We start from the raw sequence: 13,653 nt of genomic DNA, 5'->3' as shown, positions 1-13,653 counted from the left end.
AGAGGCTGTCTTTGCCCCACTGTATATTCTTGCCTTCTTTGTCAAAAATAAGGTACCCATAGATGCATGGTTTATTTCTGGGCTTTCTATCTTGTTCCATTGGTCTATATTTCGGTTTTTGTGCCAGTACCATACTGTCTTGATGACTGCAGTTTTGTAGTATAATCTGAAGTCAGGAAGGTTGATTCCTCCAGCTCCATTTTTCTTTCTCAGGACTGCTTTGGCTATTCAGGGTCTTTTGTGTTTCCCTATGAATTATGAAATTTTTTGTTCTGTGAAAAATGCCACTGGTAATTTGATAGGCATCACATTGTATCTGTAGATTGGATTTGGCACTATAGTTATTTTCACAATATTGATTCTTCCTACCCAGGAACTGGAATATATCTCCATCTGTTTATGTTATCTTTGATTTCTTTCATTAGTGTCTTATAATTTTCCGTGTACAGTTCTTTTGTCTCCTTAGGCAAGTTTATTCCTAGACATTTAATTCTTTTTGTTGCAATGGTGAATGGGATTCATTCCTTAATTTCTCTTTCTGATTTTTCATTGTTAGCACATAGAAATGCAAGTGATTTCTGTGTATTGATTTTGTATCCTGCCACTTTGCTAAATTTGCTGATTAGCTCTAGTAATTTTCAGATACTATCTTTAGGGTTTTCTGTGTACAGTATCATGTCTTCTGTGAACAGTGAGAGTTTTACTTCTTCTTTTCTGATCTGGATTCCTTTTATTTCTTTTTCTTCTCTGATTGCTGTAGCTAGGACTTCCAGAACTATGTTGAATAATAGTGGTGAAAGTGGGCACACTTGTCCTGTTCCTAATCTTAGGGGGAAGGCTTTCAGGTTTTCACCATTGAGATTAATGTTTACTATAGGCTTAACATATATGGCCTTTACTATGCTGAGGTAGGTTCCTTCTATGCCCATTTTTTGAAGCCTTTTAATCATAAATGGGTGCTGAATTTCGTCAAAGGCTTCTCCTGCATCTATTGAGATTATCATATGGTTTTTATCTTTCAATCTGTTAATGTGGTGTATCACATTGATTGATTTGCATATATTGAAGAATCCTTGCATTCCTGGGATACACCCAACTTGATCATGGTTTATGAACTTTTTGATGTGTTGCTGAATTCTGTTTGCTAAAATTTTGTTGAAGATTTTGGCATCTATGTTCATCAGTGATATTGGTCTGTAGTTTTCTTTTTTTGTGTTGTCTTTGTCTGGCTTTGGTATCAGGCTGATGGTGGCCTCACAGAATGAGTTTGGAAGTGCTCCTTCCTCAGCAATTTTTTGGAAAGAGTTTTAGAAGGATAGGCACTAGCCTTTCTCTAAATGTTTGATAGAATTCTCCTGTGAAGCTATCTGGTCCTGGTTTTTTTGGGGAGATTTTGGATCACAGCTTCAATTTCAGTGCTTGTAATTGGGTTGCTCATAATTTCTATTTCCTCTTGGTTCAGTTTTGGAAGATTGAACTTTTCTAAGAATCTGTCCATCCTTTCAGGTTATCTATTTTATTGCCATATATTTGTTCATAATAGTGTCTCACAATCCTTTGTATTTCTGCATTGCCTGTTGTAACCTCTCCTTTTTCATTTCTAATTTTGTTCATTTGATTCTGCTCTCTTTTTTTCTTGATGAGTCCAGCTAAAGGTTTGTCAATTTTGTTTATCTTCTCAAAGAAACAGCTTTCAGTTTTACTAATCTTTACTATTGTTTCTTTAATTTCTTTTTCATTTATTTCCATTCGGATCTTTATGATTTCTTTCCTTCTACTAATTTTGGGGTTTTTTGTTCTTCTTTTTCCAGTTGTTTTAGGTGTAAAGTCAGGTTGTCTATTCAATGTTTTCTTGTTTCTTGAGGTAGGATTGTACTGCTGTAAACTTCCCTCTTAGAACTGCTTTTGCTGCATCCCATAGGTCTTGAGTTGTCGTATTTTCACTGTCATTTGTTTCTATAAATATTTTGATTTCCCTTTTGATTTCTTCAGTAACATGTTTGTTATTTAGAAACGTGTTGTTTAATCTCCATGTGTTTGTGTTTCTTGCAGTTTTTTTTTTTCCTTGTAATTGATGTCTAGTCTCACAGCGTTGTGGTCAGAGAAGATGCTTGATACAATTTCAGTTTTCTTAAATTTACTGAGGTTTGATTTGTGACCCAGGATGTGGTCTATCCTGGAGAGTATTCCATGTGCACTTGAGAAGAAGGTGTATTCTTCTGCATTTGGATGGAATGTCCTAAGGATATCAATGAGATCCATCTCATCTAATGTATCATTTAAGTCTTGTGCTTCCTTATTAATTTTCTGTTTGATGATCTGGCCATTGGTGTGAGTGGGGTGTTAAAGTCTCTTACTATTATTGTGTTACTGTCCATTTCTCCTTTTATGTCTATTAATGTTTGTCTTATGTATTGAGGTGCTCCTATGTTGGGTCATAGGTATTTACAATTGTTATGTCTTTCTCTTGGATTGACCCCTTGATCATTATGTAGTGTTCTTCCTTATCTCTTGTAATAGTCTTTATTTTAAGGTCTATTTTGTCTGGTATAAGGATTGCTACTCCAGCTTTCTTTTGCATCCCGTTTGCATGGGATATATTTTTCCATCCTCTCACTTTCAGGCTATATGTGTCTTGAGGTCTGAAGTGGGCTTCTTGTAGACAGCATATATATATATATATGTCTTGTTTTTGTATCTATTCAACTAGTCTGTGTCTTTGTTGGAGCATTTAATCCATTTACCTTTAAAGTAATTATTGATATATATGTTCCTATTGCCATTTTCTTAATTGTTTGGGGTTGATTTTGTAGATCTTTTTTCTTCTCTTATATTTCTTGACTATATAAGTCCCTTTAACATTTGTTGTAAAGCTGGTTTGATGGTACTAAATTATCTTCACTTTTGTTTGTCTGAAAAGTTTTTATTTCTCCACCAATTTTGAATGAGATCCTTGCCAGGTACAGTATTCTTGGTTGTAGATTTTTTTTCAGTATTTTAAATATATCCTGCCATTCCCTTCTGGCCCACAGAGTTTCTGCTGAAAGATCAGCTGTTAAGTCTATGGGGTTTCCCTTGTATATCACTTGTTGTTTCTCCATTGCTGCTTTTAATATTCTTTCTTTGTGTTTAGTCTTTGTTAGTTTGATTAGTATGTGTCTTGGTGTGTTTCTCCTTGGGTTTATCCTATATGGGACTCTTTGCGCCTCTTGGACTTGACTGACTATTTCCTTTTCTTGTTGGGGAAATTTTCAATTATAATCTCTTCAATTATTTTCTCATATGCTTTCTTTTTCTCTTCCTCTTCTGGGACCCCTATAATTTGAATGTTGGTGTGTTTGATATTGTCCCAGAGGTCCTCTGGGACAATATCAAACACACCAACATTCAAATTTCCTGGCAGTCTACAGGGTCTACAGGGTCTCAAAGAGTCAGACTATACTGAAGCGACCCTGCATGCGTAGATGCAAGACTATTTTTGCTTGTGGCAGCTCTGCCACAGTGAGAGTTGAGCGTAAAAGTGGCTCAAGCTGCTTGGCTTGCGGGGACTCTGGTGGCGCCTGGTGTGCAGGGACACGGACTGCCTTCGCCGCAGGAGTTATGGCCCTATCAGAGGTTTTTTCTGAGCCTCTTGTAGCTGGTGATCGGAAGGCCTCTTTGGCCAGCCTTTCTCCGTAGCTCTGCCCATTCAGGCAATTAGAGGGCTCCCTTGCCTGGGGTCCTTCTCTGTTGTTCCGCACATCAGGCACATAGAGGGGGGCCCCCTGGCTGGGGTCCTACTCTGTAAATTGGCAGGTCAGGCACTTAAAGGGGCACCCTGGGTGGGGTCCTGCTCTGTAATTCAGTGCATCAGGTGTTTGATGGGCCAGCCTCTCTACTGTTCAGCTGCTGATGCTGGCAGTGATGGGAGAGAGAGACTATGGTGGTGGCTCCACCCCCAACACGTGACTCAGCTGTATCACCTTGCTTCCATGGCTGCCGGAGTTTTTTCCACAGATATTTCCCACCACCATCTCCTCCCTCACATCCCCTAGATCCATCTCTCCGCAGTCAACAGCAGCCCTTGCCCTGGGATCGCTCCACAATTCCTAAACTCCAGCTCCCAGCCACCAAACCTTCCAGGGGACCAGCGTCCCTGTCTGGGGTATGTATGGCTGCGGCAAGGACTGTCTGATTCTCATTCCATTTAGGCTGCTACAGATTAACCATTTCACTCTCAGCCGTAAATGTTTCTCCTCTAACTCAAACAATTGCCCCCATGTGGGGATCGGACCCCTGCTTCAGTTCCTCCACCCTCTGAGGGCAGGTCCAGTCTTACTAACACTCCTGTTTTTTCCCCTAGTTCCTTCATCCTACCGAGTTTTGCATGGTTCTGTATGTGCTTTTCCACTGGTCAGATACTCCTGTCCGCTCTCAGCTGGTGTTCTGCATGCACTTCTGTGTCTGAAGGTGTATTTCTGATATACCATGAAGAGAGATGTACTAGACGTCCACCTACTTCTCCGCTATCTTGTTATCCAAGCCTGCGGAGGAAGACTTTTAAAGTAGGGGAGGGGACTTCTCCAGTAGTCCAGAGGTTAGGACTCGGCGCTTTCACTGCCATGGCCCTGGGTTTAGTCTCTGGTTGGGGATCTAAGATTCCACAAGCTGCATGGTGTGGCCTAAAATAAAATAAAGACAGTGAGCAGAAGCCTGAGGGAAGGAAGTGGGCCATGCGGATCTGGGGAAGGTGTGGAGGTTCTGCCAACAGAAGAAATTCGGCATGTCTGAGGCATAATGAGGAGGCCAGGATGGCTCCAGTGGAGGGAAGCAGAGTGTGGTAGCCCATGGGGATGGAGAGATAGGCAGGGCCGCATCACTGGGCATCTGGAGCCTGACCTTTTTCTGTGTGTTGGTCCAGAGGTTCTGGACAGAGGAGTGCCAAGAGCTGGCTTAGGTTTGCAAAGATATTTCTGGCTGCCATTTAGAGAACAGACGACTGGCAGGTACACCCTGCCAGGAGGCCACTGTTGTGGGTCAGGGATAGAGAGGTTAGAGTAGGGAATTCAATTAGGACGTGCTAGTAAGAATGCATTGGAAAGTTGCTGATGTATTTCGAAAGTTGAGCTGACAGGATTTGATAATAAAATGGAGGTGAGCAAGAACAAAGAGTCCCATCACTTCATGGCAAATAGACGGGGAAAAAATGGAAACAGTGACAGACTTTATTTTCTTGGGCTCCAAAATCACTGAGGACAGTGACTACAGCCATGAAATTAAGACACTTGCTCCTTGGAAGAACAGCTCTGACAAACCTAGACAGCGTATTAAAAAGCAGAGATATCACTTTGCCAACAAGGATCTGTCTAGTCAAAGCTATTGGAGAAGGAAATGGCAACCCACTCCAGTATTCTTGCCTGGAGAATCCTGTGGACGGCGGAGCCTGGTGGGCTGCTGTCCCTAGGGTCACACAGAGTTGGACACGACTAAATCAACTTAGCATGCATGCATGGATTGGAGAAGGAAATGGCAACCCACTCCAGTATTCTTGTCTAGAGAATCTTAGGGACAGAGGAGCCTGGTGGGCTGCCGTCTATGGGTCGCACAGAGTTGGACACGACTTCATGGGAAATAGATGGGGAAACAGTGGAAACAGTGTCAAACTTTATTTTTGGGGGCTCCAAAATCACAGTAGATGGTGATTGCAGCCATGAAATTAAAGACGCTTACTCCTTGGAAGGAAAGTTATGACCAACCTAGATAGCATATTCAAAAGCAGAGACATTACCTTGCCAACAAAGGTCCATCTAGTCAAGGCTATGGTTTTTCCAGTGGTTATGTATGGATGTGAGAGTTGGACTGTGAAGAAAGCTGAGGGCCGAAGAACTGATGCTTTTGAACTGTGGTGTTGGAGAAGACTCTTTAGTGTCCCTTGGACTGCAAGGAGATCCAACCAGTCCATTCTAAAGGAGATCAGTCCTGGGTGTTCTTTGGAAGGACTGATGCTAAAGCTGAAACTCCAGTACTTTGGCCACCTCATGAGAAGAGTTGACTCATTGGAAAAGACCCTGATGCTGGGAGGGATTGGGGGCAGGAGGAGAAGGGGACAGCAGAGGATGAGATGGCAGGATGGCATCACCGACTCGATGGACATGAGTTTGAGTGAACTCCAGGAGTTGGTGATGGACAGGGAGGCCTGGCATGCTGCAATTCATGGGGTCGCAAAGAGTCGGACATAACTGAGCGACTGAACTGAACTGAAGCACCTTAGCAGCAGCAGCAGCAGCAGTCAAAGCTATGCGTTTTCCAGTAGTCAGGTATGGATGTGAGAGTTGGACCATAAAGAAGGCTGAGTGCCAAAGAATAGAAGCTTTCGAACTGTGGTGTTGGAGAAGACTCTTGAGAGTCCCTTGGACAACAAGAACATCAAACCAGTCAATCCTAAAGGAAATCAATCCTGAATATTCAATGGAAGGGCTGATACTGAAGCTGGACCTCCAATACCTTGGCCACCTGATGAGAAGAGCCGACTCATTGGAAAAGACCAAGATGCTGGGAAAGATTGAAGGCAAAAGAAGTTGGTGGTAGAAGATGAGAGAGTTGGATAGCATCACCGATACAATGGATACGAGTTTGAGCAAATTCCAGGAGAGAATGAATGACAGGGAAGCTTGGCATGCTGCAATTCATGGGGTTGCAAAGAGTCAGACACAACTAAGCTACTGAACGATAACAAATGAACAAAGAGAAGGCAATGTGATTCCTAGGTCTGCCACGTGAGCTTCTAAGTCAATGGTGCAGGTGAGGGGAAGTTAAAAATTCTGTTTGGGGGGTTTCTCTGGCAGTCCAGAGGTTAAAACTTCACCTTTCAATGCAGGAGGTCTGGGAGCTAAGATCCCACATGCCTCATGGCCAAAAAATCAAAAACAAAAAACAGAAGCAATGTTGTAACAAATTCAATAAAGACTTTAAAAATGGTCCACATTAAAAAAAAAAAAAAAAAAGGAAAACAAAAAAGAACTCTGTTTGGCACACATGAAGTTTGAGGTGCCCATTAGCTAGCTACCCCAGTGGAGGTGTCGGGTGGGCCATTGAAGATATAAGGCTATGAGTCTGGACCAGAGGCGGGGCCAGGGTTGGGAGGTAAGGGTGGAGATAAATTTCATCAGCTGTAGAGGGAACTGACAGCCATGGGAGAAGTGGGATCCGGGAGAAACTTAGAAGGGAGGGAAGGGGAGTGAGGACTGGGGCCCAGGCTTCTACCGTGGAGAGGTCTCCAGGAAGAGGAGGCTGAACCAGCCTGGGAGACTGTAAAAGAGGAGCCAGTGAGTAAAGGTGAAATCAGTGGGGTGTGCTGATGTGAGTAAGCTCAGACAGGCAGGAAAGAGGGAGGGCTTAACTGTGCCACAAACTGTGATGATTGGCCGGTAAGATAGGGACCAACCTAAAATTCTTCGATTGCTAAGTTGCAGGTCACGGGCCACCTTGGCAAGAGAGCTGAGAGGAGTGATGGGGACTTAGGCCTCACAAAAGTGCGCTGGGAAGGAGATGGAGGTACAAGGGCAGGCCAATATACCTAGGGATTTTGCTGTAGAAGGGAATAGAGAAACAGGATGACAAACTAGCCCACTGGACCCGCAGGGAGAAGGAGAACTGGAACGGTCACGGATGACCTTGCCGAGAGTTTTCAGCGCAGCAGAGGTGACAGACGGGACTGCTGTGTCAGGCAGGAGGCTGGCATGTCTTCCCTGAGATTGGAAGGAAAGGGTAAACATGTAGATAACCTGAAGGAAATGGAGGGCTTCTGCCAGCATTCTTTCTCTGTGGCCTCGACTTTTCACCATCACTGTTTTCAGAAGCCTGACTTTAGCAACCAAAGAGAAAGATGTTACCTGAACAGTAGAGCCACGATGGCAGCAGGTTGAGGAAGGTCCTGAAGGAAAGGGTGAGCTCTAGTTACAGCCCCTGTTTCTAAGGCTAAATCTGTCTAGGTGGGTCTGGTCAGAAAAGCCTGTCTGACCAGGACAGCAAGTGCAAGACAGCACATCTGAAAACAGTCCACAGCTTCAGGACCCAGGACTTCACTCCTGGATGTTGCATTAATTTAGGAATCCTCCAGTCCTGACTGAGGAGCTGGTGATTCACAGGGGCTAATGGACCCTCAGCAGGAAAGAATTCTTCCTTCCATTTCATTGTTTCCAAAGCCACACCTGTGAAATAATGAGGGTGATCTTTGAACCCAGAAAAAGGATGTACCAATTAAGAAGCCTCATGCCAATAAAATGGTGATGCTGTGCTACTCAAAGTGTGGTCCCTGAACCAGCAGCATCAGTATCAACTGGGATCTTGATAAAAATACAGAATCTCAAACCTATGGAATCAGTCTTACTTTAACAAAATTCCCAACTGATTCTGATGTGCTAATTTAACCACTAATGTTGAGAACCATTAACTTAAGCCATGAAGATATTTATCTGGAGAGTTAAATCTACGGTATATTCAACAGCCTCCCTGATATAATTGAGGACCAACCATTATTAGAGTTGTTTTTTTTTTTTCTGATGCTGTTTGCCTCATGGTTATAAATGGCTGCCACAGCTCCTAGAGTCTTATGCACCAATGTGACAATATTCAATGACTGGGAATGGGGTTCAGGGCGAAGGTGATAAGAACTTGTTTTGTGAACTCTCTCCTTTTGTCAAACAGGGGAAAAACTTTCCCTGCAAGAGATGTCCCCTTGCTTCTTACTGGGCAAAAATTTGTCACCCTCTCCTGCTAGGGAGTCTGGGATGTTTTGGCTTTTTCATTGTCCATAGTAGGAAGCAGAAAATAAGAAGGAGGTTGGAAAGGGCTACTGGGCAACCAGTCATTAGCGATGCCATAAAAGGCAAACATGAAACATAAATGTACATATGGCAAAGTTAACACATTAATTAAGTAATTAGTTAAGTAATGAGAGAAAACAAGGAAGATCAGGGTCTCCCATTAATTTTCTGTCTTTAATTTATCTGATCAATTAATAAATCATTTTTTTCTGTTTAATTGATTTGCTTCATGTTTGTCCAGGTCAAAAATGAAAAGGTTTTCTTTAAAATATAAGTTCCTTTGAAGACAGAAATTCCCATCTGAATGTAAACTTTGTGTACTGTTCGTAGCTCACTGTCACTACATTCTGTAAAAATAGAGATGAAGAGACCAAAAATAAGGTAGTCAACCACATTTATTAATGCTCTTCAACATATAAATGTACTGTCCACAGCAGTTGTGTATAAAAACTCTTAGAATTTTACATACCCTTTAACACAGAAATCCCACTTCTGGGAATTAGTCCTAAGGAAATAATCAAGGATGCATTTCAAAAACAGCCATTAACAAGCCTCCTATAAAAACAGGGGACAACCTAAATCTCCAATGACAGGGTGCTGGTTGATGATACAGCCGTACAATGAGATACTAAACAGCTGTAAAAAAAAAAACAAAAACACAGTGTTGAGTAGTATTGGATGTCATGGGAAAATGTTCACAATATATTATTAAGTGAAAAAAGCAGTTTATAAGGCAGTAAGTATATAGCATAACCACATGTAAGTTTTTAAAAATATAATTATGCTAAAGAAAAAAAAAACAAAACAAAACACTGCACACTACAAAATATTGCTTTCTGGATGGCCCGATTATGTGAGGTTTGATTTTTCTTTTGACTCCTCTATAGTAAATATGCTTTACTTTGCTGTGAGAAAAAAAGAGGGTTTGTGGTACTAGATTAAGATCTAGGCTTCCCTTTCTCACCTCTTCTCCCTACCTCCCTACCCCCAGGCTAAGCAAGACATTCCACCCCCCCACCCCCAACTCAGAATGCTGTGGAGGCTTCTGGGGCTCCCTCCCACTTGGCCAACTTTCTGTTTTTGTGGAAACTCTTAATGTTTCCATTGTCTGATTTGAGAGTGTTCAAATTATTCATCGTAATTAAGTAGGACTAGGTGTTGTTTTGACAGAGACTCTCACCCTGCAGATTTTCTTTACCACTTGTTTGTTTTAGAAGCCAAGAAAGAACAGGATTGAGAGGGAGGGCAGACGGCCCACCATGCACTATCTACATCTGAAAGGCAGCCTTTCAGATGCTGGAAGAAAGGACCGGATGGCCCCTGGCTGGTGCTTCCCACACTGCCAGTATCTTAAGAGTCTTGAAACCCCCTGCAAGGAGAGTTTCTTTGCAGAAGTGGCTTCCTGGGTTCCAAAGTGAGTCAGGTGATACTCCCTATCTAAGTAGTCTGGTAGTGGCTTCACGACTGCACATTTCTCCTCTCAACTCGAAATGTACGTTCCTACTCTGTGCCACTTGATGATGCGGAGTGATGGAGCCAGTCTAGAGAGTGACCACCAGCAACCTGTCAGAGGCGTTGACATCAAGCGGAGACTTGAAGGGCTTCCAACCGTGAGCAAGTCTGGAGGGACCGGCTTCCAGACAGAGAAAATAACAAGGGCAACGACTTGTGTGGGAATGAGCTTGGCCCTTTCTAGGAAAGAAGGGCATCCTGAGAGGTCTTTTCCTGAGATAAGTGCCTACAGTGGGGTGATGGGACCAAAAGTTAGACATTTTTATGACTCTTGATATATATATATGGATTGTTTCCAGAATGAATGTAATTAAGATTTTGTGTCCAATTGTTGACAGCAGTTATCCTTGGAGAGTGGGATTCAGAGGTTGACAGGATGAGAAAAGAAACTTAAAAATTTCCATCTTCTGGGTGATTTAAATTTTGAGCCAAGAGTATGTCATTTTTATAGCTTGAAGCGACCTATTGTTTTAGAACGCTGGACATAAGCAGGGTGGTAGATACAGTGTTTTATTATTCTAAATATCATATATGTGTATTTAAGCTCCATTATATGTATGAAGTATTTCATACTAAAAACCTGATTTTTATAAAATGTATTAATTTATAGACTGCCAGCTAGCTCTAAATATGATAGTTTCACCACCATTGCACAAATATCGACCATTATTCCTCTTTAACATTTTTGCCTCTTTGAGTTCAGGCTCTGGCCTGCTCTGATGTTTTACAAGTCACTTCACTTCTGTAGGTTTCAGTCTTTTGTCCAATGAGAAGGAAGATCTGACTAAGTTCTCAATTCCCTAATAGAATTGTTCAGGAAGTTAAATGAAATAGTACATGGAAAGGCACTTAGCAAATTTTTTAATGTAATAGACTAGTGAATTCCCTGGTGGTCCAGTGGTTAAGATTTCATGGTTTCACTGCTGAGGGCCTGTATTCGATCTCTGGTCCAGGAACCAAGATCCCACAAGCTGTGCAACTTGGCCAGAAAACAAAAAAAACTGAAATGGATTAGAACAAAGGAATGAGAACTAAAGAAAGAATTTCCATCTGAAATGAATTCCCTCTTTATCCACATCTCAAACAAGCTAGTGGCTTCTCAAGACAGATTTTCTAGACTCTCTCATTCACCCTGCTCTGCCTGTTATCTATATTTTGTCTCAAATGTTCCTCACTTCGGCAGCACATATACTAAAATTGGAATAACATAGAGAAGATTAGCATGGTCCCTGGACAAGGGTGACGTGCAAGTTTGTCAAGCGTTCCATGATTTTTATGGGCATCAAGAGGGAAGAGGGGCCCTGTACGTGAGACAGCAAAAGAGACACAGATGTATGGAACAGTCTTTTTGATCCTGTGGGAGAAGGCAAGGGTGGGATGATTTGAGAGAATAGCAGTGAAATATGTATATTATCATATGTGAAACAGATCGGCAGTCCAGGTTTGACGCATGAAACAGGGTGCTCAAGGCTGGGGCCCTGGGATGACTCTGAGGGATGGGCTGGGGATGGAGGTTGGAGGGGGGTTCAGGATGGGGAACACATGTACGCCCATGGCTAATTCATGTCAATGTATGGCAAAAACCACTACAATATTGTAAAGTAATTCGCCTCCATTTTAAATAAATTAAATTTTGTTTTAAAAATAGGGAAGAGGGGAGTGGGAGGAATTGGGTGATTGGGATTGACATACATACACTGTTGATTTTATGTATAAAATAGATAATTAATGAGAACCCACTGGATAGCACAGGGCACTCTACTCAATGCTCTGTGGTGACCTAATGGGAAGGGAGTCCAGAAAAGAGGGGACATGTGTATACATACAGTTGATTCACCTTGCTGTACAGCAGAAACTAAGACAACATTCTAAAGCAACTATACTCCAGTGAAAATTGAAAAGTTAATTCTGTCTCAAATGCTCTTAACCCTAAGTCTGCACAGTGTGACACATTCATTGTCTCGCGTGCATTAATGACGAAATCCCCCAGAGGAGGGTCCTGTGAGGGTGTGGTGTCCTGAGAGCAGCATTTTAGAGGAGAGGAGACAGTCTGGATGGAGAGGAGGGATCTTTCCAGACTGAAGTTACTGAGAGCAGGATGGATTGGGAAGAGCTTCAAATGAGCTTGTATATAAATTAAGTTCTAGTCTGGGTTTTTCAATGACTAGCTCTGAGTATGTCCAGTTTCTTTCTGGTTTCAGTTTCTTGAGAAGTGGGGATACAAAATTTTCCCTTTTTGTTTGGTTACGTTGTTTTAAGGATTTGATGAACCAACATACTTTAAGAAGCCTTGAAAACCGGGGAGGCTTTGTACAAATACAAGGACCTATTACTGCTATTTAAGGCAATGGTTTTTTCCAGTAGTCATGTATGGATGTGAGAGTTGGACTGTGAAGAAAGCTGAGCGCCGAAGAATTGATGCTTTTGAACTGTGGTATTGGAGAAGACTCTTGAGAGTCCCTTAGACTGAAAGGAGATCCAACCAGTCCATTCTGAAGGAGCTCAGTCCTGGGTGTTCTTTGGAAGGACTGATGCTAAAACTGAAACTCCAGTACTTTGGCCACCTCATGTGAAGAGTTGACTCATTGGAAAAGACTGTGATGCTGGGAGGGATTGGGGGCAGGAGGAGAAGGGGACGACAGAGGATGAGATGGCTGGATGGCATCATTGACTCGATAGACGTGAGTTTGAGTGGACTCCGGGAGTTGGTGATGGACAGGCAGGCCTGGCGTGCTGCAATTCATGGTGTCGCAGAGTTGGACACGACTGAGCGACTGAACTGAACTGAATGACTGCCTTTGGGCATCCCTTGTGGCTCAGTTGGTAAAGAATCTGCCTGCAATGCGGGAGACCTGGGTTTGATCCCTGAGTTGGGAAGAAAATCCCTGAGTTGGGAGAAGGGAAAGGCTCCCACTCCAGTATTCTGGCCTGGAGAATTCCATGGACTATACAGTCCATGGGGTCACAAAGAGCTGGACACAACTGAGTGACTTTCACTTTTACTTTTGTCCCCAGCAGGTTATGCAAGGGTGCTCACACAGGCCCGCTTGCTAACTGGGCCTGGAGGGAAGGAGTCCTCTTACTGGCTCCAAGTGTCATGGACAGAGTTTGAGCTTTGATTCCAGGCAGAGCTCACTTGATACCTGAGTTCTGCCAGCTGCTACCCTGTGCTTGGTTGCTCAGTTGTGTCCAACTCTTTGTGACCCTTTTGACTGCAGCCACCAGGCTCTTCTGTTCATAGGATTTCCCAGGCAAGAATACTGGAGTGGGTTTGCCATTTCCTCCTCCAGGGGATCTTTCTGACCCAGGGATCAAACCCGCATCTCCTGTGTCTCCT

At 42.8% G+C, this 13,653-nt stretch overlaps 1 non-coding gene across 1 annotated transcript; it reads left to right on the top strand.

The window, feature by feature from the left end:
* Positions 1-11,480: 11,480 nt before the first annotated feature.
* Positions 11,481-11,590, top strand: LOC113900510. The gene has a single exon (XR_003513155.1). It is a non-coding gene; the product is annotated as a U6 spliceosomal RNA (small nuclear RNA).
* The last annotated feature ends 2,063 nt before the right edge of the window (positions 11,591-13,653 follow it).

This window comes from Bos indicus x Bos taurus, chromosome 10, assembly GCF_003369695.1.
Source record: "Bos indicus x Bos taurus breed Angus x Brahman F1 hybrid chromosome 10, Bos_hybrid_MaternalHap_v2.0, whole genome shotgun sequence".
NCBI lineage: Eukaryota > Metazoa > Chordata > Mammalia > Artiodactyla > Bovidae > Bos > Bos indicus x Bos taurus.
This window is presented reverse-complemented; position numbering and strand designations above follow the sequence as displayed.